Here is a 24,919-nt window from a genome sequence, read left to right as displayed (position 1 = left end):
CAGCCCCAACAAACTCTTTAAAACACACAGGCATTTTGTGTAATGGTCTCCAAACTTTTTGACCGTATACTCTTTATCAGTAAATAATTTTACCTTCTTTGTTTAGGGGCTTTCTCAACACATACTGGCAGACATCATCTTCTTTGGAGAGACTGAAAAGTTTGCAGATTCCACTAGCTTCTTTGGCCCCCAGGCAGTGAGGCACAGTAATATATATCACTGAGTCCAGGAATATCCTCGTCCCTTTTTTCACGATGACCAGATTGAGAACCCTCAGATTGGCTTCCACAATGCACCTTCATACAGATTTGTGCTTTCTTTCTCTAGTCCTCCTTGGTCTGTAATAGGAATGTCCCTAACCCAGTAGCAGGTGGACTCAGCCATGGGTCAAGACACCCTGCTTCATGGAGAAACCCTGTTTGTCATTCCCACCACTGATTCGGCCCACGTATAACCCTTGCATTCTTCACTCAGAGTGTCAGCAGCAACTTCTGTGGTGACATGCTTCTCATAAGAGATATGAAGTTTTCATTCATCATCCATTTCAGTGAGTTTCTGGTAGCCAGTGGCTGGGAAAGAGATGTTCAGCTTCATTCTGAAGCAGCTGACTGCCTCCGAGTCACTAAGACAGAGAGCTCACCTATTTTTTAAAAAATTAGTTGAGCTAACAGGTGAACATTAAAGAGATGAACCTAATTTTAAAATGGGCAAAAGATTTGAATAGATTTTTCTCCCCAAAGAAGATGTACATGTAAATTGCCAATAAGTACATGAAAAAAGGTGCATTAGTCATTAGGGAAACGCAAATCAAAACCACAATGAAGTACTGCTACATACCCACAAGAATGGCTGTCTTTTAAAGATAAAGACAGATATGTGTTGGTGAGAATGTGGAGAATTGGGACCATATACAGGCAGTCCTCACTTTGTACAGTAATGAATTACTTCATATATGGTCATGTAAGCTGAAACCATAGAAAGCAATCTTAGTAATCAATGGGAAAGACACAATTGTTCTATGGCCTTTAAAATTGTTGGTCAAAACAAACTCTTACTGTCAATAGTAAAAGTATTGGGAAATGAAAATAGTAAAAATAATATTTATGTAGTGCAATGTAATTTATAACATTAGAAACATCGAAAATTAAAGTTTTCTTTTTTCTAAAACCTACAAAAAAATAACAACAAGCATGCCTGCCTTCTTTCTGTATAACTTATGATGATACAGAGTGAGCATCTTTTCTAGGCATTGGCAAATTGTCACATTTCTAAGTTTGGATCAGCTTCCAGAGTTTTACCCTTTTGTGTTCCAAAGCCATGAAATACTTCCACGAGTTCCTTTAGTGTGAAGATTTTTGGTGTTCCTTCCAGAACATTCATCATAACCACTTATATATATATGTAATATATATATATAATATCTATTTTGAAGTTTGCCTTCACTAGCTTCTGACATACGGTCTCTCAAATAGCAGTAGTCTCTCAAATTCCATAGTTAACTACTACTCCTATAACTCCAGTATAACTTATAAAACATCTAGATTTGACTCGAATTTCACTTCCAGCGTTATTACTTTAGTCTCTTTGCTGCATTTTCATCTTTGTTGGCCATTCCCTGTTTTGGTTGTCCATTTTTGTAAAATGTCACATGGATTTATTACTGGGAGACAAGGAGACAACACAACTATATGGTTTGCCTTCCATCACTGAACGAACAACAAATTTGTAATGTCCAATTACCAGCAAACTCTGAAAGAAGTTACAGAATTGGTCACTGATCATGACACACATCTGTTATTTAATGATTTGTGGATTGAAGAGCTAGCCATGTAATTTGCACTTTAATTACTCAGTTATATACCATCATAAGTGAAATTTGAACCGTTTTGTTGAGGACTAATGTTAATAAATTAAAACATGGTAACTGGAAAATCTTGCATGTAGGAACTGTGCAAGCTGAGGCTATCTTGTAGTAGAGCAGCAACTTTCCTAAAGCAAAACTACAGGATATAAAAGGATGAATAGACACATTAATAAAGGAGACTTTAACAAACATCTCCCGATCCTAGATAAAGTGGACAAAGAATTAAGAATGTGGTAGACCTAAACAACATAATCAGTGTGTTGATTGGGTCCTACAGTAAAGAGATACTAAGACAGATTTGGGAGCAAAAAAGGTTTAAGTTGTTGCACTAAGTCATTCATTCAGTCACAACTGGGCAAGGGAGTACCCAGAAGTGTCCAAGTAGATCATCTAAGTTCCACACATGTTCCTTCCTTAATCCAAGAGCCGCCCTAACTTCTGCTCATCCAGGTCAATTGCCCCTGCCAAAATGGCAACTCCTTTACTCGCTTGCTAGTTACATGCAGTCCAGAAGACCACAGCCGTAGTTCATAGTTTAGAAGGACCCTTGCTGTGTCCCCCGACAAGAGTGAACCACTGTTGGGGACCAAGATATCTAACTGTGAAGAGCCCAGAATTGCAAGGACAGAAAGCACAGAATTCTCTAGGGAGTCATGTAAGATGTGAGTTGGAGTGACTGCTTGATTCCCGAATTCCAAGTATTCTTCTGGTAGAAACACAGCAACATATAAAGGTTTCTGATTCAGTGCATTCCGTGTGTTTTGTAAATAAGTTAATTTGTATCATTTTTAATATCATTAATTTTAATATTTTCCTTTAGATGTATTTGATATTTACTATGTAGGTAATAAACATATTCTTTCTTTTCTCTTCCAGTATTTATACCTTATTTCTTCTTTTACTAAATGGACAGGAGAATAGAGTGTGGTTACTTAATAATAAGAGTGAAAATTGATCATAAAAAAGCTTTGTAAGTGATACTCAGGGCAATGAGGAAATCACTAATATTGTTCTCATAGATGAAAAATAATGTGAACAGATTTGCAGTTAGAAAGAGCTCTCTGGCTACCCTGTGGAAAAAACAAAAGACACTGCGAAGACTGGAAAGAAGACCAGCTGGAAGCCTCAGCTGAAGTAATGTAGATAAGAAGTGATAACCTAAGAAGGAGAGTGGCAATTGGAATGGAGAAGAATTGATTTTTAAAAGGTAAAATATGTCTGTCTCCATTTAGTGCAATCAAGTGTGATTTTAATAAACCAATCAATTAAAAAATGCACATATTTCAAGTCATTTTGAGGATAGACATTTCCTTTAGGGGAAATTCATCTCCAGAAGACACTAAAAAGAATTTTATAATAAATGTTATCAAACTGTTAACAAAAATGACTTGAAACAAATGAACCTATCAGGCTCAGTGTAAAATATAAAATGAAAATAATGCAATTCAATGAGTGCAAAATCAGTTACTGGAATTTATTTTCCTATAAACAAGCCTCAGTCAGGGGAGGTCACAAGTTGTTTGTGGCAGCTTCTAGAACTAATTAGCTAAATTGTAATAGTTGATGTGGTCCTCGATAAACAATATAGATGAACTGAAAAAAGAAATTATCTCTTGTAATTGTTCAATCACTATGTTGTGTCTGACTCTGACTCTTTGCGACCCCATGGACTATAGCATGCCAGGCTCCCCTGTCCTTCACTAATCTCCCAGAGTTTGCTCAAACTCATGTCCATCGAGTTGGTGATGCTATCTAACGATCTCACCTTCTGCTGCCCCCTTCTCCTTTTGCCTTCGATCTTTCCCAGGGTCTTTTCCATCAGTCAGCTCTTCCCATCAAGTGGCCAAAGTGTTGGAGCTTCAGCTTCAGCGTCAATCCTTCCAATGAATATTCAGGACTGATTTCCTTAGGATTGACCCACTTGATCTTGGATTTCAACAGACTCTCAGTCTTCTTGACCACAATTCAAAAGCATCAGTTCTTCGGTGCTCAGCCTTCTCTATGGTTCAGCTCTCGCATCCATACGTGACTACTGGAAAAATGATAGCTTTGACTAGATGGACCTTTGTCAGCAAAGTGTTGACTCTGCTTTTTAATGTGCTGTCTGAATTTGTCATAGCTTTGCTTCTAAGGAGCAAGTGTCTTTTAATTTCATGGCTGCAGTCACCATCTGCAGTGATTTTGGAACCCAGGAAAATAAAATCTGCCCCTGCTTCCACTTTTTCCCCTTCTATTTGCCATGAGTTGATGGGACCAGATGTCATGACCTTGGTTTTTTAATGTTGTGTTTTAAGTCAGCTTTTACATTGATGTACTACCCACTAAATTTCTGGAAATTTCACTTGTCATCTGCAGATTTATTTTGCAGAACATTCAATATCCAAGTAACACCACCAGAAAGATATTTTTAAAGATCATAGTTATCATCATCATCATCTGATTTCTAAAAATTATATAAATTCCTATCCACTGGATAGTCAGCTTTGATTAATAAGAGAAGAGCCTGTTCTAGTTCAATACAGCTGGCAGTGGAATACTATGGCCACTAGGGTGCGCTATTAGCATTCCCAGTTAGTTCTTCTAGCTTAAAATCACAGAAAGCCATTCAGCTTTTGGAGCTGCTAATCGCTGAACTAGATTGAAAATCACTCATTTTTCCAGACTATTGCAGACGCAGATCGGGAATCACATCACCTCACCACTTTCTCATTTGAAAATTGTGAGTATCCAATGATGCTTTGTTAATTGATGACCTTGAAACAAAGAGAAAACCTAAAAGACTGAGCAAATATGAAGAGAATTTACTGTTCTACTGGAACACAAAAAGTTAGGTTTTAACATTTAGTGGTTTGTTGTTTTGTATTCCATAAAAGGCATAAATAGGAAGTCGATCAAGAAATAACTATGATTAGAATTACTTTTGTAAATGCAAATTAACTTTTAGTTTCTTTTCTAACTTTACTAATTTCAATCAATGAGTGTCAATCTTCCCTAATATTATGGTCTATTTTAATTAATGATCACCGAACACCAAACACCAACAGGTTAAAAGACAGTATACTAATATATCCAAAACTGAGATTACTTTGCCTACCTATCACCCCTCCCCTGCCAATTTTATCTTACTGGTTCCTTTTTATTTGAAATTTCTTTAATTAGAAATAAAGCCCCTCACAGCAAAATAAAGGATGAAGTTTTCAAAAATGCAAACATTTGAAGTAGTGTATTTAATGTGAATGCTTTTCTGTCAAAATGAGCATGCTGCTGAAATTGGCTTAAAGAGGTCAAGCTCTCAGAGGACCCTCCCAAATTTGGCCTCCCACCTATAGTTTACTGACCCCTGTTCTAGAGTATCTTTGCAGCCTACATAATATGCCTCTAATAGTTATTACAGTGCATTGTAATAGAACTTGCATGTTTGCTAATGCACTCTGAAACTCTTAAGGAAAAAGACTGTTTATTCATATGTGTTTTTCCAGTGCATAGCAGAGCGGTTGGCATTGATTGGCTTTCAATTTTTTTTTTAGTGGATTTGCTGCTGCTGCTAAGTTGCTTCAGTCGTGTCCAACTCTGTGAGACCCCATAGACGGCAGTCCACCAGGCTCCACCATCCCTGGGATTCTCCAGGCAAGAACACTGGAGTGGGTTGCCATTTCCTTAATTTAGTGGATTTAGTAACATTCAAATAGTAACTGGTTAGATTGACGACAAATTTAAAAAATAGGATTGTTTGCTGGTTTGTGGAAATGCTTGAGCACCAGTCCACTACTAGCTTGACGTTTCAAAAGACTGTGGAGAGTTTTTAAAAACAGCTTTATTGAGATCCACAGTCAGTGCCTTGGGCTTCTGTATCCTTGGGTGCTGCGTATATGGATTCAACCAACCATGGATTGAAAATATTTGAAAAGATAATTTCAGAAAGTTCCCAAACTTGAATTTTCTGCATGCCATACAACTGTTCAAATAGTATTTATATTCTCCTAGGCATTATAAGTAATCTAGAGATGATTTAAAGTATATGGGAGGGTGTGCATAGGTTATATGCAAGTACTATGCTGTTTGCTTTTCTTCTTCCAGTTTTATTGAAATATAACTGACACACAGCACTATACAAGTTTAAGGTACACAGCATAATGATTTGGCTTACTTACACCATCAAGTGATTATCACAATTTTAATGAACATACATCATCTCATATAGATACAAAATAGAAAAAAAAACTTTGTGATGGGAACTCTTAGGATTTACCTCCTTAAAAACTTTCATATATAATGCACAGCCTAAAAGACAAGAAAGCAAAAAAACATTTTAAAAAAGCAGTGTTAATTATATTTATCATGTTGTACATTGCATCTCTAGAACTTATTTATCTTATAAATGGAAGTTTGTATTTTTTGACTGCCTTCATTTTCCCCTCCCCACCATCTTGCCTCTGGTAACCACAAATTGACCTCTATGATTTTGTTTGAAGTATAATTTATCTACAACACTGTTAGTTCCTACTATGCCATTTTATATAAAGGACTTGAGTATCCTTGGATTTTGGTATCTGCAAGGAGGACCTACAGGAGGGATCCCCTACAGGAGGGGTACTGGTCTGGAACCAATCCTCCAGGAATACCAAGAGATGACTGTAATTCACATGCCATACAATCTACTCATTTAAAGAGTACATTTCTGAGATTTTAAAAAATCAAGACATAATTCACATATTATTAGTTTCAGGTATACACCATGAGGGGCTTCTCTGATGGCTCAGACAGTAAAGAATCCGCTTGCAATGCAGGAGACTAGGGTTCGATCCTGGGTCAGGAAGATCCCCTGGAGAAGAGAATGGCAACCCACTCCAGTATTCTTGCCTGAAGAATCCCATGGACAGAGGAGCCTGGTGTACCTCTGTCCACGGGGTTGCAAAGAGTGGGACACAACTAAGTGACTAAGCATGCATGCAAGTATACAATATGAGATTTGTTTTAGAAGAGAGTGGGAAAGCAAAAGGTATGTGGTCTCTTTTACTCGAATTGCACACTGGTTCACTGTGGTATTGTACAAACAATGTAAATAACTAGGCTTATTTCCTGTTTAGATTTAGAGGAAGCTTAAAAAGTAGTAAATCAGTGGATATTTAAATATGGGTAAAGGAAGCCACAAATGAAGGGAAAGAATAAATATGTTATTTATTCTGTGCAGAAGAAGCTGTGTTGAAAGAGGCTTTATGTTCTGTGGGGAATTCAGTATAAATCTGAACTTTGCTCATTATCCTAGAATACACTCTAAGGCTGATCCTAGAATCAGAATCTCATTGTTTCAGGCTCAGTTATCCAGACCACACATCTCTAGATTTGAGTTGTTCTTCTCTGCCATATTTTTGTCAGTCTTACTGTATTAGTTGGGCTTCCCAGGTGGCGTTCGTGGTAGAGAACCCACCTGCATGATGAATTGCCCCCAGAACTTAGTGCTTAAAACAACAGCAAACATTTATTGTATCACATCCTTTCTGTGAGTCTGGATTTTGGGTGTGGCTTAGTTGAGTGGTTCTGGCTCAAAGTATCTCACAGGGTGGTAATCAAAATGCCAGCTAAGCCTGCCGTCATCTGAAGGCTTGGCTGGGTCTGGAGGATCTGTTTCCAAGAACAGTTCACTAAGGTGGTTGGCAAATTGGTGCTGATTATTGGTGTAATGCCTGAGTTCCTTGCCAGATAGCGAGCTGCTCCAAGTGGCTGGTTAAGAGTCCTCATATTATAGCACTGGCTTTCCTCTAAGTGAATGATCCAAGGGAGCATAAAGTGGAAGCTGCAAAGTAAGTCAGAAAGAGAAATATCTCTTTCTTTTATCATATACTGATGCATTATATGGAATCTAGAAAGATGGTACTGATGAATTTATTTTCAGGGCAGTAATGGGGAAACAGACATAGAGCACAGACCTATGGACCCCAGGGGAGGGGAGGGAAGGAGAGGGTGAGATGCATGGAGAGGGTAACATGGAAACTTACAATACCATATGTAAAATAGAGAGCCAATGGGAACTTGCCATATGCCTCAGGGAACTCAAACAGGGACTCTGTGACAATCTAGAAGAGTGGGATGGGGCAGGAGAGGGAAGGGAGGTTTAGGATAGAGGGGCCATGGGTGTACATATGGCTGATTGTTGTTGCTGTATGACAGAAACCATAAAATTCTGTTAAGCAAAAATCCTTCAATTAAAAAAATAAAGTGGCAAAAAAAAAAAAAGTGGAAGCTGCAAAGTATTTTATAACCTAGACCTGGAATTTACACACTTTCTGAAAAAGCCTATTGGTTACACGAGGCAGCCCAATTCAGTATGGGAGAGACTATGCAAAGGTAAAGATACCAGGAGGCAGTGGTCACTGGGGGCCATCTTAGAGGCTGGCTACCACATTTATTTATTTTGTAATATATATGTATGAGATACATGTATCTCAAAAGGAGATTCCTGAGTTCTTGTACCAGCTCTTGAATAATATATTACCTTGCCATTTATCCTAACTGAACAAATATCTCTTGGAATAGACCAATAATTCTCAAATGGAAAAGACCAGAGGAAAAAAAAGAGGCCTGGGAAACCATTTTCCTTGGGAATTCTATACCTGTGGCATTAACTCTCACTATAATATATACTCTCAGTATAATAATATTCATTGTTATACTTTCCTAGTCTGCTATATGGTGCTGGTGCTCATTTGAGTCTGGCTCCTTGCGACCGCTTGGACTGTAGCCCACCAGGCTCCTCGGTCTGTGGAATTCTCCAAGCAAGAATACTGGAGCAGGTTGCCACTTCCTACTCCAGGGGATCTTCCAGACCCAGGGATCGAACCCACATCTCTTGTGTCTCCTGCATTGGCAGGGTGATTCTTTACCACTGCAACACCTGGGAAGCTGCACTCTGAAATATACTGTTGTCTTATTCTCAAGAATTTATCATACAGCACTTCCCTTTGCACTGCACTTTTTTTTTCCTCTTCAACTCTTTCTTTAGATACAGCTGCTGGACTGCTTTCTCACAGACTTTTCTATTTATCTTACCCTTCATGGATTTGAATGAGAGTTGGTCACAACAGTCAGAAGAATAATCATCATTCCAACGTTTGGAGAACCCAGCTGTATCTACTAACTCATTTAAAATAAACAATAGTTCTATGAATAAATTCACTAAAACCCTTATCTATGATAGCAGAGATTATATCTGGGTAGCTTGAAGAGGGCACACTATATTTGCTAAGTGAGTGAAAAATATGCTCTTCAAATGGAGAATAGCTATTTGAAATCCTGCTATCCATAATTTCAATGAATCTGGACTTTTGTTTTCCCCTATAAACGTCTTTCAAATTAAAGAAAATTATTTACAGAAACACTGATCCTTTCCAATTCAAATGACTTGCCCTGACAATACTCTGAAGTGAACTATATTCTGTGAGACAAAGTAATGGAAAAAGCAACTTGTGGTTTTAATCAGTGGAAAGAAAACAATTTGGCAACTTCGTAAAGTTTGAATAGAACAAGAGAGCTACATCAATTGCCTTTAATGTACATTTTGTCCTGCTTTTTATCCAAGGATCTAGACATGACAGTAGAAGTGCCTGCTGTTTTTCAAAGAATGTCAAGAGGCTGCGGCATTTCCTGAAGAAACAGATTCAATAATAGTTATGAGACTGAATATAGGATTCATATTTTACCGTTATATATTCTTAATCAACTTTAATCATAAGGTCACTTGAGGAAATAAAAAGATTTAAAGTAAAATGAAGCTCAGAATTCATCACAATCTTTTCAGTCCATGGGATTTCAGACTCCCAGGAATCACTGTGATTATTAAGTAAAAACAGCACTGGACACGGGAGTTTTATTACGAGATTGGAGTTTGGTTCTTCCACTAATTAGTTTTATAGCTCTAGGAAAGCTGTTAACCTCTTTGAGCTTTTTCTTCGGTAAGTTGGTGGGTAAGGATGGCAGAGGGGGTTTATCATAAGGTTTCCTCTTTACCAAAGAGCTTGATAAACCAAAGACAAATTAGCCCACACAGCCTCGTTGCTCCGCCCTTCTCGCTTTTCTTTTAAAGTCTTAGAGGGACTCCCGCAGTGTTACCCAGAAGCCCATACTGGACACCTCACGGGGGCTGCTCATTGAACCCTTCACTAGGGGTGTTTCCCAAAAAGGGAGTAAAATCTTGTTCTTCATGAATGTGAAAACCTTAAGGATACGCCGGGCTCCAGGCTGACTCCTTTCTGGCGATCTCGGTCTCCTTTCGTCCTTACACTTTTAGGCCTGTCCCCAGTACACACCAGTGAATAGCTTCATGTTAGGCTGTTCTGGGGACAGAGCCAATTTGCCAGATCCTGGCAGCGAGGGTTCTGAGGAGGTGTCCAGGCAGGGCCTCAAGATTTGGGGCCCTTCGCGACCGAACTCCTCGGCGTGTGTAAATTCGTATCGTGACAAGGCATTTCCGATCTTCCTCCGAAAAGACCAATCCTGGCGTCACAACTGTGTCTCTATAACCAAGATAACTGCTGAGCTAGGACGACGACACTATGCGCCAACCACCAGTCTCGGAAGCCTTACTTCGCTGCTCGGGACGAGCGGGCACTTGCGGCTGCGGCTGGAACTACAAGGACCAGAATTCCCGCGCGCACGCGCGCTGCCATTGTGATGCTCCTTTCCCGGTAACTCGCCCTCTCAGGCAAACCTGAAGATAGCGGCAATTCTCCGGTGGGGGGCGGAGACGCTCTTTGCCTGACTCCCGCCCCTTTCGTGATAGGCAATGGGACCAGCCAACCGACTTGGCGGGCTTGGGAGGCGCTCTCCAATCAGCACCTGTGGCGGAGAGGTGGGCGTGCGCACTGGCAGGGCAGGTGGGCTAGGCTGTGCTAGATTGCGAAGGGGGAGAATAACGTCGGCTCGGATCAGCGGGCGCTGCAGTAGTCGCCGCAGCGGCGATGGGAGCGGTGGGGACCAGGCGGCGGCGGCGGCGGCAGGCGGAGGAGCAGAGGCTGGCGCAAGCACAGCGGCTGGGGGCGGCCAGCAGCAGCAGTAACAGCAGCAGCCGCCGCCGCCGCCAGTAAACGCGGACGGTACCCGAGGGGACTACCCAGCCGGCCGGCCCTCGAAGCCGCGCTCGGGTCCCGCCGCCGTTGGCGGCGGGGGATGGGCAGGCGGCGGCCGTCCTGCCTGCTGAGGGTTGACCGCTGCCGGCCCCGGCCCTGAGCTGGACCCGAGCCCTCCTTCCGAAATCCCTGCGACCGCCACGGCCCAGGTAGGACACACCCCCCGCGACCCCCTAGGACGCCGCTGGGCGAGCCCCGCCCCCCCGCCCTCTCTTGGTCCTGACCCGCTCCTCCGGCCGCACCCCTTGCCCAGTGAGGGACCCTAGTGCAGAGGGGAGGGGTACCGGAGACTCCTCGGTCGCTACCCACGCCCTGGGCTTGTGCCAGACTCAGTCCCTCCAACTCGGAGACCGTCTGCTTCTCCCCGGTTTCCCCGGAGGGTTGTGCCCCGTATCCCTAGAGGCTTTTGGTGTCTTCACTGAACTTGGAGGGTCACAAAGCTTCGGTCTGTTTCTCTCTCTGTGGGTGACCCACATATCACTTGTATTCATGCTGCTTCGGGTACCAGGACTGAACACAGAGGATTCTCAGGATATACTAAACACTTCTTTCCCACCCCGCGTTCCCAGATCTAATAGAAGAGGGCACGGGACTATAGTATCTGTTTGTTGTGTTAGTAACGACCGTGGAGGCCATGACTTTCTGATACTTAGGGTGCGAGGTAGACCTGAGGGATTTGCTCCTCATTTCCTTTGACTAAGATGGTGTTGACACCCTGGGATGTTGCGGGAGGGACAAGAGACTCCACACATACTTACTATCAAATCGGAAGTAAATAATCCAGTGGGATGCCAGGATACTTTATCCACAGTGAACTTAATTTTGTTTCAGTCGTGGCTGCCTTAGAGGTATAAATGACATTGAGTTGTACTTTGCTTTGAATTAAAGTTGATAGGTGGCAGCAATCCGATATTAACTCTTCTCATCCTTCACTTTAGAAATTGTTCTTTCTTTGGACATTAAGAGGGCAGTTTTATAATAACCTATGTATTATAAGGATGCTTTGGTATTAAATAGAAATTAAGTTTTTAACACATGTGTGAGGATCATGATATTATGAATGGGCACCTGCACACACACGGAGGATCCACTCAGTGTGTTTTGTTACAGTGTTTGTTTCTGATCCATTAATAACAGTTGCATTGATTTCTAAACACTGATTTGCTAAGCTAGACCACAAAGATGTATTTGCTGTTTTATTTTGGCTGAATGGAATAGAGTAACGTTCATTTGTCAGGGAAAGGATGATGGGCGATTTATTTTAAAGCTGAATGCTGTTTTTTTTTTTTTAAATAAAGCAGTAATCATGACAAATATTACTTATATGACTAATCTTGAAGAATTCATCTCAACTCTAAAATTTTTTCAGATAACAGGTGTGTGGACTTGGATGATGTTTTGTGCTCTTTTGAAGTTGAAAACATACTGAAAGGAGTGTCTAATTTAGAAGCTTATGTTTTCCAGGTGATACATTTTTGTCTAGGCACTAAAAGTGATGTTTGAAGAATGGTTATAAAAGGAAGTTTTTCTAGTAACTTTTCCTTTATGATAGAATATTACAAAATGATTTTTCTTCTTTTAGTTTTAGACACACAAAAGAAATTGAAGTCCCTAATGTCATTAATTTGTAATATTAAGCTGAAATAAATTTGATCTTCAGTAGGAGGCTAAGAATATTGTATCTTGCTCATTATCTTATACTATAGTTATACATAATATAGGAAATTATTTATTGTACTATATGTAACTTCAGATTTTTGTGCCTTCTTTTGACTTCCTTTTAAATACTTATTATTTTAATGCCTCAGGAAATCTTCATGAGATTAAGGCTCACTTGCTTTAGTTAAACGAGTATAATACAAAAAACTTTTGAGGGTATTTTACATTTAAAAAAAATGCACCAAAATGTGACAGTGATAGATTGTGGTTTTTTCATTGTAAATAAATATTACAGAACTGAGTATACTATGACATGGAATTTAACTTTGGTGGTGATGGGGGGAGCAGGCAGTTCTTTATAAGTTTTGTATCTTAAAGTAATGATGATTTGCTTGCAATTCAGGAGAGACTGTGAGCTAGAACCACCCAGCTAAGATACTCTCAGATTCCTAATCCTCATGATAAATGTTTGTTGTCTGAAAAAACAAAAAATATTATAAAATAAGAGAAAATGTTTGAACATTACTGAACTAGTGACAGATGAATTGATTAGCAAATAAAAAAGCATTTGAGAATTAATGGAGAGTATAGCTTTCCCATTTAAAAAAATCTCTAATAGAAAAATTCTTTAATAGATATGTGGCATTCTTTACAGTTTGAGTGCATGTTACTCAAAATTACTAGAGTCATGTGTTTCTTTCGTTGCTATTTCTGAGGTTTTTGAGAAACACTCAAAATACAGCTGGAGCTATATCAGTTTATTTGGTTAGTATTTAATATGGCAGGAAATCTTTAATATTTATAGATTTTGAAATATGAAATTAAATGTTTATACTGTTTTACTTCATTGTCATTTTGTTGTTGTTGTTATTCAGTATATTGTAAACAATGGTACTGATGATGGTAGATTTTGCCCCCCAGGCTTCAGTGAATAGAATCTTCGGGTTGAAATACTTTTTTTTTTCTTTTATAGCTTTGTGCTGTAAATACTCAGCGCTTTTAGGTTAAACATCATATTTCCATATTTGATAAGTGAGCTTTCAGGTCTATATGAAAAAAGTTTGGGATTTTAAAGCTGAATTTTGAGCATAATTACAACACATATTACCACTCACAAGTTTCTGTCCTCAATATCTTGTGATCCTTGGTTATAAGTTTAAAATATAGATTGAAATTATATTTTTTACATAACATCAATGTTAGTTTTGTCAGAAAATTTCTTTTAAACAAGTAATTTTTAAGCAGACTTCTTGGTATATTTTCATTTATGGTATATGACTAGGTTAAGCATAATGATTCTTGTCTCTCTGGTTAGTATTTTATGTGTTCTTAATAATTAAGAACCTTCAATCTTTCCCAGCATCAGGGTCTTTTCCAATGAGTCAGTTCTTTGCATCAGGTGGCCAAAGTATTGGAGCTTCAGCATCAGTCCTTCCAATGAATATTCAGGACTGATTTCCTTTAGGGTGGTCTGGTTGGATCTCCTTGCAGTCCAAGGGACTCTCAAGAGTCTTCTCCAACACCACAGTTTCAAAAGCATCAATTCTTTGGTGTTCAGCTTTCTGAGCACCATACATGACTACTGGAAAAACCATAGCTTTGACTAGACAGACCTTTGTCAGCAAAGTCATGTCTCTGCTTTTTAATACGCTGTCTAGGTTTGTCATAGCTTTTCTTCCAAGGAGTAAGTGTCTTTTAATTTCATGGCTGCAGTCACCATCTGCAGTGATTTTGGAGCCCAAAAAATAAAGTCTAAAGTCTCACTGTTTCCATTGTTTCCCCATCTATTTGCCATGAAGTGATGCGACCAGATGCCATGATCTTAGTTTTCTGAATGCTGAGTTTTAAGCCAGCTTTTTCACTCTTCTCTTTCTCTTTCATCAAGAGGCTCTTTAGTTCTTCTTTACTTTCTGCCATTAGGGCAGTGTCATCTGCATATGTGAGGTTATTGATATTTCTCTCAGCAATATTTAAATATTTGTTTAAAATCTCCTCTATGTTTCTGTGGTAGGGGTTAGAGATTCAACAGGGAACAAGACAGAAATTATCTCACTTTTAGAATTTGCAGTACAGTGGGAAGAGACAATCGTAGAACAAGGAATTACAAGTGTTCCAAGAATCGTGAAGAGAAAATGCAGACTGCCACATAAACGTATTAACTGACAGACCTACAGTCTGGGATGTGGTTCAGGGAAGTCTTCTATTTTATCAACCACAGTTTATTCTGCATAGTCTACCAGTTGCAGAGGTTAGTGGATATTTAATAGCTATAAGCAGTTAAATGATTTAAAATAAATGTTTTAAAATGAAGATATTTAATACAAATTAAATGTTCATGCAACTTCTGAAACAGCTTTGGACAAATCCTTTCCGGACACCAGAACACTTTGAAAACTTTTGCCGTGAAGAGGCCACCCTCTCCCTCCAGTGTGGGTTTCAACTTTGGGTTTTCCCAGGTCTCAATTGCTTAAGTACTGACAGAATTCCTATGTTATGTTTCACACTCTTTGAACATCAAAAGTTAGGAGTAGGCACTTTCAGTAGGTGTGTATGTATGGTTACAAGAAAGAGGTCTTACAGGTAGATAGAGTCTCTCTGTAGCTGGAGTCCAGCAGCTTATAGATGAGTTATTAAATGTACAAGTAACTAGGATATAGTTTGAATATCTTGTAAGTTTTAAAATATATAAATTCATTTGTAAATCAGAAAAAATATCCCTTATTATATGCTGGCTCCTAATTTTTGGTTTATAAAATAAGGTTAGTATAGCCACAAACCTCAATGCTTACTAAACAAATGAAGCTGTTAATTTTGCATCAAGATGAGATCTGAATCCTTTCTAATCTCTGTGAGAACATGTCATAGGACCTTAGATTAATTAACCTCTCTGCCTCAGTACACACACACATACACACATATATATACATATACAGTTTTGCTATTTTTAAAAAGAAGTTAATATACTTTAAATTTAATTATAATGAAGATCACTACAGAAAAAGTTCTTACTGATTTTTTTTTTTTCTTAGTGGGAGGATCATAGACAATGCATTGTTTGGTTGGTCTGGCTACAGTAGATTTTACCCAAGGAATGGTCTTGTTAAGTGTTTTCCTTATAATCTGGTTACGTAAGTTACACTGTACTTTCTATAAGGGAAGAATTTGTTTATGTGTTGTTAGTATCAGTAGCCAGGGAGAGGAGAACTAGGTTGTTTACACTTTTATTCTGTTGTAGGTCATTGTAACCATAACTGACTTGTAAAGTTTCTCTTCACTTTTAATAGATACTTTGCTTTCTTGAATATTTAAGCCCAGGGAGCGTCCATATTGCTGGAAGTATAATTTATCTCTTTTGAAAGTTTAGAAGGAACAGTTGAAGTGTGAGTGGTGACTAAATTTTCTTTCTCTTTTGCTATCAGCAAATAGGGTTATTCATCTTCATTTCTTTTTACCAACCCTTTAGAGAGGCTTTTACTAAAACCTACAGCGTTAAAAAGAAAATCTCATGGGGTTTATCCTATTCTTGACCCTAACTTCTGTTGTTTATGTTAGTATTATTAGATATTTTGAAAAGCTTAGCTTATGTGTAGTTTTTGTATATTTGTGTCTACACCTTAGTTTTATCTTGAAAGCATCCGATTTTTAACGTTAATAATAAGATTCGTTTAGTGTATTGATAGTTTCCCTCAAATTTGGAAAAATTTCAGACATTTTTTTCTTCAGGTTTTTTTTTTTTTTAGCTTGTAATCTCTTTGGGCCAAATAAATGTATCCAGAAACTAAAATATTTACTGAAAGTGGAGAGAAACTTTATATAAGATAATATAGTTACAATAACTGACAACAAAATATAAGTGTAAACGATCTCTCTATTCTCTCTTTCAGGGATTCCAGTTATATGTATGTTAGGCTTTTTGATGTTATCCTTTTGTCCAATGATGCCCTGTTTAGTTTCTTTTTCTATGTATGTTTCATTTTGGATGTTTCATTTTTCTTTATCTTCAGCTTCACTAATCCTTTCTTTCACAGTGGTTAAGCAAGTATTAATCCTATCCAGTGTATTTTAAAAAAATCTCAGATGTATACTTTTCATGTCTAGAAGTTCATTTAAAAAAAAACTCCCCATTTCTTTCCTCATGCTTAATGCTTTTCTCTATTTTCTTGAATATATTTGTATTAGCTGTTTTAAAGTTCTTTTCCACCATTTTATCATCTGCACCATTTGTGAGTCTGTTTTTATTGATTGTTATTTCTCCTTGTTTGTATCCCTGGTAATTTCTCTTTGGATACCACACATTATGATTTTACACTGTTGTGTGCTGAATTTTTTTTTTTTAATTTTTGTAAATGTTTTGGGGATTTGTTTTGGGATACTGCTGCTGCTAAGTCGCTTCAGTCGTGTCCGACTCTGTGCGACCCCATAGACGGCAGCCTACCAGGCTCCCCCGTCCCTGGGATTCTCCAGGCAAGAACACTGGAGTGGGTTGCCATTTCCTTCTCCAGTGCATGAAAGGGAAAAGTGAAAGTGAAGTCGCTCAGTCGTGTCCGACTGTTATCGACCCCATGGACTATAGCCTACCAGGCTCCTCCATCCATGGGATTTTCCAGGCAAGAGTACTGGAGTGGGGTGCCATTGCCTTCTTGAAAATAGTTACATACATTCATGGCCCTGGATGTTTTTAAAGATTTTTTTTTTTCCACTCTGTGACTATACAGACTATTCACAGACCTGTGTGATCATTAAGGATTGTTCTGCCTGCGCCTTTCTAGTTGTTCTTTGCTTTGTTTCGCACATGCATTCATAAGTACTCAGCCAAAGTTTCAAGAGGAACTGCCTCTAGATATCAAGAGGCTCTCTTTGTGCGGCTCTCTTCAGTGTTCTGCCTTGCCTTGGCCTTCTCAAAACTCTTATTTCTGTTTCTTCAACTCAGTGAGACTGCTTAATTCTGTTTGGGTTCCTCATTCCTATGCTGCAACCTGAAAACTCTCTCAGGCAATAAGCTGGGGGCAGTCTTAAGGATTACCTCACTTATTTTCTCTTGTGGATCCATATTCTGTGCTGTCTATTGTCTAGTGTCTAAAATCCTTTGTTTCATATATTTTATCTATTTTTCCCATTTAAGGTGGGAGGTTAAATCTGGTCCCTGTTAACTATGGTGGTCAGAAGCTTAAGTGGTCTGATGGGTATATGAAATCTCAAACAAAGAGGAGTCATATTTCAAAGTTATGCTGTCATTAGAAATCTGTATTATCGTTATGCCCAAACATAATTTCAGAAATATTTTCCTTACTCTTTAGACACGTCATAAGCTCTTCTGATGATTAATTCTAGGACTGTTCTCATTGAAATTAAAATTGTAGGTAAAAATAATTTTCCTGTTTTTCTATTAAAGAACAGAATCTTACATAAGCTATATGGCACTTATAGAACCATGCTGTTATCTGTTTAGCTTCCTGCAAATGTAGGAGAATTTTTTGCTTCAACCTGTCTAGATAATAGTAGTTGTAACTGGACTTCCTTTGCTCTTGCATTATATCCTCCCCTGCTCTGAAGTCCTCAATGGCTCTTCCTTATCTATTTAAGTTGAATGAAGTCCATTCTCTTCCTAGCCTGATTTTTACAATCTGAACTCAATTTACTTTCAGGTTTATGTATTCTGTCACTGTAATCAGAACTCTTTTCCATTTAGGCTCTTGTATGCTCCTGTACTTGTATGCTTTGCTCCTTTTTTTCCTGCTCCTTTGCTTACATCTCAGTTAGTTTTTGTCATTAAACAAACCACCCCAAAAAGTTCAGGGACCAAAATAATAATTCATAAACTATTCTGTGGGTTGACAGTTTGACTGGGTTCAGCTGAATGGTTCTTTTGGTCTTGTCCGGGCTCATTTGCTCTTCTCCGTGTGAAGCAGTCACCTAGCTCGGGTTTCTTCATTATCTTGGTCCTAAAACCAGCCAAAGAAGGAAGTCTAGTGCATAAGTGCTTTTTAACCTTCTGGGTCATATTTGTTGATGTCCCACTGATCAAAGCAAGTTATAGGGCCAACCTCAGTTTCCAGAATGGTGAAGAAGCTCTACCTTTCAATGGCAGATGGAGCAAGGTCACATTGTAAAGGCATGTGTATACAGTAATGGGAGAATTTGGGGCTATTTTGCAATCACCAAACCACTATAAATTCTATCTAGCTCCTCTAAGAAACCTGATATGATCATCTTAGCCCATGTTAGTCTCCCCCAGTTCCAGCTTATCATATGTGTTGGCCCTTGCAGTTTGATGTTGATTAACTTATATATTTTGCCTTTTAAATCCAGAAAAACATTAATACTACTAATTTCTGGCTTTATATTATGTGTTCTACTTCAAAAAATAATTTGGAAATAATCGTTTAACTTCTTCCTTTGATTGTAATCTCATTGAGGGCAAAACTACGCATTTATACTTCTTTGTACTCTTCTGTGTGTTTGTAAGAATTATTGAATGACTATATGTTAAATTGGGCTTCCCAGGTGGCGCTAGTGGTAAAGAATCTGCCTGCCAATGCAGGAGACATAAGAGATGCAGGTTTGATCCCTGGATCAGGAAGATTCCTTGGAGGAGGGCATGGCAACCCCTGCCAGTGTTCTTGCCAGTATACCCATGGACAGAGGAGCCTGGCGGGTTACAGCCCATGGAGTCGCACAGAGTCGGATGTGACTAAAGCAAATTGGCACATACACTAAATTTAAAAATCAACTCTCACTTATTTACTTGAGGACTACTTTTCATTCAACTGTCTAGGTGGTAAAAGACATTTCTTTCATTCTTCCATTCATTATTTATTCAATGATTATTCTGTGGTAGGTATTATACTAGGTACTGAGAATACAAAGATGAGAAGAATTCTGCTCTTGACCTCAAGAAATTTATAGTTTTGTAAGAAGACTTTGTAAAGTGTCTTAGAAGACATGTGATTTTGCAGTTCCTTGTAAACCTGTTCTTTACTCTGAACCTAGATTTCTGCCTCATGCCCAACTCACAGGTTACCTGACTTTTCACCGTTGTATAGATGGGACAGTCTCTTGCTGTCATACTGCTAGATGGTTGTTGCCTAATCTAGATTGTGTCTGGCTCTCCCTTCTCTGGTTTATATTACTGTTATCTGTTACTGTTCTTTTTGAGTCATTAGTTACTCAATCGTGTCCGACTCTTTGCGACCCCATGGACTGTAGCCCACCAGGCTCCTCCTTCTATAGAATTTTCCAGGCAAGAATACCAGAGTGGTTGCCATTTCCTTCTCCAGGGGATGTCCGGTCAGGGATCGAACCCGGGTCTCCAGCATTGCAGGCAGACTCTTTACTGTTTGAGCCCCCAGGGAAGCCCTAATCATAGGGTATATAAAACATATGTGTACAGTTTAAAGAGGAAAGCCAAATGGACAAGAAATAGAACATTGCCAGTATCTCAGAAGCCCTTTCTTTATCTCATCCCCTTTTCCTTATGGTGGTTTAGTCACTGTCATGTCTGACTCTCTTGATCTCATGGACTATAGCCCGCCAGGCTCCTCTGTCCATGGGATTTTCCAGGCAAGAATACTGGAGTGGTTTGCTATTTCTGAGCTACCAGGGAAGCCCTTTTCTTACTCCAAAGGAATTCATTCTTACGCTTTTTATGAAAAATCATTTCCTTGTTTTATTCTTTATGAACTTGCTACCTGTATTTGCACCCCTATTTAGCATAGTTTAGTTTTGCTTATTTTTGAAATTTATGGAAGGACTTATATTGTATGTATACTTTTGTGTTATTTGATTTTTTTCAATATCTGTTGTCTTACCTGGTGGTTCAGGGTAAAGAATCTGCCTGCCAAAATAGGAGACGTCGATTTGATCCCTGGGTCAGGAAGATCCCCTGGAGAAGGAAATGGCAACCCATTCCAGTGTTCTTGCCTGGAGAATTCCATGGACAGAGGATTCTGGTGGACTACAGTCCATGGGGTCGCAAAAGAGTCTGTTACACCTTAGCAACTAAACAACAAACAACACTTGAGTTTTTTCATATAGTTCAGAGTAGCGGTAGTTTCTTCATTTTAGTATATTTTTCGAATAATGGTTCCCCAAAGATATTCACTTCCTAATCCCTGAGACTTCTGAATATGTTACCTTATAGGCAGAATGAACTTAATACGTGTCATTAAATTAAACCTCTGAGATGGGAAGATTATTCTTCATTATCCACTTGGGCTTGGTGTACTCACAAGGAGCCTACAAAAAGGAGGCATATATATTTTGTCAGAGGGAAATAGAGAGATGTGATGATGGAAGCACAGGTCAGAGTTTTGAAGATGCTGACTAAACCACTCTAGTTTTGAAGATGGTGGATGAGACCGTGAACCTAAGAATGAAGGCAACTTCTTGAGGCTGGAAAAGGCAAGGAAAAGGATTCTCCTCTAGAGACTAGAAGGAGCATAGTCTTGCTGACACCTTGATTTTAGCCCCAGTGGAAGTCTGGACTTCTGATCTCCAGAACTGTAAGACTGTAAATTTGTGTTGTTTTGCTGCTGAATTTATGGTGATTTGTTATGTCAGCAGTAGAAAGCTAGTACATTTTTTTACTGTATAAATATAATTTATCCATTCTTCTCTTGGTGGACATTTGGGTTGTTTCCAGGTTTTGGTATTTATGGACAATGTGACTGAAAATTCTTGTACACAGTTCCAGGTACATGTGAGAGAAGAGTGTGTTTAGGATGTATACATAGGAAAAGGGTTGCTAAATCACAGTTTGTGTGTATTTTCAGCTTTACTTTGTAATAAAGAACCATTTTCCAAAGTACATTCCTACTAGCAGTGTGTGAGTCTTTACTTTCTATATTTAAATAATTTCTTTTTTTACATTCACTATGACAATGCTTTCTTTTTTTAAGTAGGTGGGTACTCAAAATTTGCTTCAAGTCAAAACACATTTGGGAACTAATATATACTTTTTCCATCTAGAAATAGTTTTATTTCCTTTTTGGTCAACCAATTTTTGTTAACTCTAAGAGCAAAATTATAACAAATCAAATGCTATAATTTAATTTGAATCATAGTTGTAGAGTAATAATTTCTCTTGCTGACAAAAACATTTTCATATGAATTTAATAAGTAGTAGTTGCATACTAGGTTTAAATTCTAGTCTTCCATGATTATTTCCTTTCATCAACATTCAAGCAGTTCAGGGACTGTTTTGGACAGCATTATGTTTGTGATTGTGATTATTTCTTCTTCTGTTGGTTAAGAAGTATGCAAAATGATGTATAATACTAAGTAATGATTACCGTTTATTGGGCATAGTCAGTGTAGCAGGCACTAGGATGAATAAGCACTTTACATATACCATATATTATGACTTTTAATCCTTAAATAGCCACACTTATTATCCTCTTTTTATAACTGAGGCAATTGAGGAGGCATAGAGAAGTCATGGAGTTTTCTTTCCAATACCAAAGAAGGGCAGTGCCAAAGGATGTTCAAACTACTGCACAATTGCACTCATTTCACATGCTAGTAAGGTCATGCTCAAAATCCTCCAAGCTAGGCTTCAACAGCATGTGAACCAAGAACTTCCAGATGTACAAGCTGGATTTAGAAAAGGCGGAGAAACCAGAGACAAATTGCCAACATCCATCATATCATAGAAAGCGCAAGAGAATTCCAGAAAAACATCTACTTCTGCTTCATTGACTGCATTAAAGCCTTTGACTGTGTGGATCACAACAAACTGTGGAAAATTCTTCAAGAGATGGGAATACCAGACCACCTTACCTGCCTCCTGTGAAACCTGTATGCAGGTCAAGAAGCAACGATTAGAACTGAACATGAAACAACAGCTGGTTCAGAAATGGGAAAGGAATATATATTGTTAAGGCTGTATATTGCCACCCTATTTATTTAACTTATATGCAGAGTACATCATGCAAAATGCTGGGCTGAATGAAGCACAAACTGGGATCAAGATTGCTGGGAGACATATCAATAACCTCTGATATGCAGGTGACACCACCCTAATGGCAGAAAACGAAGAGGAACTAAAGAGCCTCTTGATGAAGGTGAAAGAGGGGAGTGAAAAAGCTGGTATAAAACTCAGCAATCAGAAAACTATAATCATGGCATCCGGTCCCGTCACTTCATGGCAAATAAATGGGAAAACAATGGAAACAGTGAAAGACTTTATTGTCTTGGGCTCCAAAATCACTGCAGATGGTGACTGCAGCCATGAAATTAAAAGATGCTTGCTCCTTGGAAGGAAAGTTATGACATACCTAGACAGTGTATTAAAAAGCAGAGACATTACTTTGTCGACAAAGGTCTGTCTAGTAAAAGCTATGTTTTTTCCCAGTAGTCATGTGTGGATGTGAGAGTTGGGCCATAAAGAAGGCTGAGTCCGAAGAATTGACGCTTTGAAACTGTGGTGTTGGAGAAGACTCTTGAGAGTCCCTTGGACAGCAAGGACATGAATCAGTCAATCTTAAAGAAAATCAATGAATATTCAATTCATTGGAAGAACTGATGCTGAAGCTGAAGCCCCAGTACTTTGGCCACCTGATGCTAAGAGCCGACACATTGAAAAAGACCCTATTGCTGGGAAAAATAGAAGGCAGGAAGAGAAGGGGATGACAAGAGGATGACATGGTTGGATGGCATCACCAACTCAATGGACATAAGTCTGAGCAAGTACTGGGAGATGGTGAAGGACAGGGAGGCCTGGCGTGCTGCATCCATGGGGTTGCAGAGTCGGACATGACTGAGCAACTGAACAGCGACAACAGAGAAGTCAAGTTATGGATCCTAGGTCACATAGCCAGGATTTGAATCTAGGTAGTCTGGGCTTCCCTGGTGGCTCAGTCCGTTAAGAATCTACCTGCAATGCAGGAGACACAGACTGGATCCCTGGGTCAGGAAGATCTGCTGGAGGAGGAAATGGCAACCCACTCCAGTATTCTTGCCTGGAAAATTCCTTGGACAGAGGCGCCTGGCAGGCTGCAGTCCATAGGATCACAAAGAGTTGGACAGGATTGAAGCGATTTAGCACTCACTGAAGCTAAAAGACAATAAAGACACTGCAGTGTTATGTTAATTTCTCAGATAATACTCTTGTAGGGACATCTCGTCATTAAGTGTGGTTTGGTCTGGTTTATGTTTTTGGAATTCTTGTATACTTTTTTATCCATCTGCCTATATGTCCTGTCCTTCTGATTTCCATTCTCCTTTTAGTTCTCATTTTTGCTCTCATCTGTTATAACTCTATATGTGACCCTATGTGACTTTTAAATTACATGCAGTTTAATGTCTCTTTTTCAGCTGGTTAATTAAATTACTTTACCAAATATCTATTGATTAACTGAAAACTTCATAATTTTTGATTATGGCAGAGGATTTAGTGACTGTAATATGACCTTCATCGTCAAAGAGTTTGTAATCTAGGGGATTGTCAATATTTACTTATTAATTTGTTGGCTATTTTTCTTCTTAATCTTTTTCTACCAAGCAAATGTTTCAAATAATTTTTCACCACATGGTCTTTTACAAGTTGCATCTCCATTTAGTATGTTCTGTCCATATTTTGATCATCTTTGGGTCTGTTTTGGCAACACCTCCAGATTTAGCATCATTGTCTGAATTCATTAGCATGCTATTTATTTGTTATTTTAAGTCTTTGAGGGTATTGCCAAGAAGGAATTATTTCATTTCTCTCTTGCAGTATCTCATTTTCCTGCACCCAGATTATTTTAAGTCTATTAGTGTTACTAAAAAAATGAATCACAAACAATTATTTGACAGCATCAATGCTGCAGACAAATTACATTAATTTTCTCTGATATAATTTGTGATATGGAATCAAAAAGAACCTGTGGTTTGTGTACAACTTTGAGAAACTATTGTGTTATAACATTGAAGCCTTGTTTTAGTTATCTATGGCTGCATAACAAATTACCTCAAACTTAGTGTTTTAAAACAGCAGCATTTATTATTTCAGAATGTCTGTGGGTAAGGATTTTGTGTGTTACTCAGCTGGGTATTCTGTTTCAAGATCAACCACAGGCTACAATTAAGGTAGGCTGTGGTCATCTCAAGGCTCAACTGGGGAAGATTCTATTTCCAAGCTTACTCCAGTAGTTGGCATGATTCCATTCCTTGTGGGTGGTTGGACTGAGGGCTTGCAGGTACCCTTTATAAGTGGAATCATATGTCAGCAGAGGTTGTCCTAGCATATGGATCTTTCCTTGAGGCAACATGACAGCTTTCCTCATCAGAGCAAGTA

The 24,919-nt window shown here is 38.7% G+C and overlaps 1 protein-coding gene, 1 long non-coding RNA gene and 1 pseudogene across 29 annotated transcripts in view; 1 reads left to right on the top strand and 2 right to left on the bottom strand.

Annotated features, from left to right (window-relative positions):
• Window positions 1-76: 76 nt before the first annotated feature.
• LOC145513837 (small ribosomal subunit protein eS6 pseudogene) lies at window positions 77-594 on the bottom strand (annotated as a pseudogene).
• Window positions 595-9,309: 8,715 nt separating this feature from the next.
• On the bottom strand, window positions 9,310-10,552 carry LOC145512990 (uncharacterized). Its single transcript, XR_014058986.1, has 2 exons — window positions 10,087-10,552; window positions 9,310-9,537 (listed from the first exon to the last, which is right to left on the bottom strand). It is a non-coding gene; the product is annotated as an uncharacterized LOC145512990 (long non-coding RNA).
• Window positions 10,379-24,919, top strand: part of TTBK2 (tau tubulin kinase 2) — a 134,293-nt gene continuing 119,752 nt past the window's right edge. For 17 of the 28 annotated variants that reach the window (XR_014058974.1, XR_014058978.1, XR_014058976.1 and 14 more), the window contains exon 1: window positions 10,737-11,135. The gene's annotated coding sequence lies outside the window, so the exon portion shown is untranslated. The other 11 variants (XM_081507847.1, XM_081507861.1, XM_081507855.1 and 8 more) reach the window with 8 other exon arrangements.

Source organism: Giraffa tippelskirchi, chromosome 7 (assembly GCF_054371585.1).
Source record: "Giraffa tippelskirchi isolate mGirTip1 chromosome 7, T2T-mGirTip1v1.2.pri, whole genome shotgun sequence".
In the NCBI taxonomy this organism is placed as follows: Eukaryota; Metazoa; Chordata; class Mammalia; order Artiodactyla; family Giraffidae; genus Giraffa; species Giraffa tippelskirchi.
Note: the sequence above shows the minus strand (reverse complement) of the source record. Positions and strands in the feature narration are given on the sequence as shown.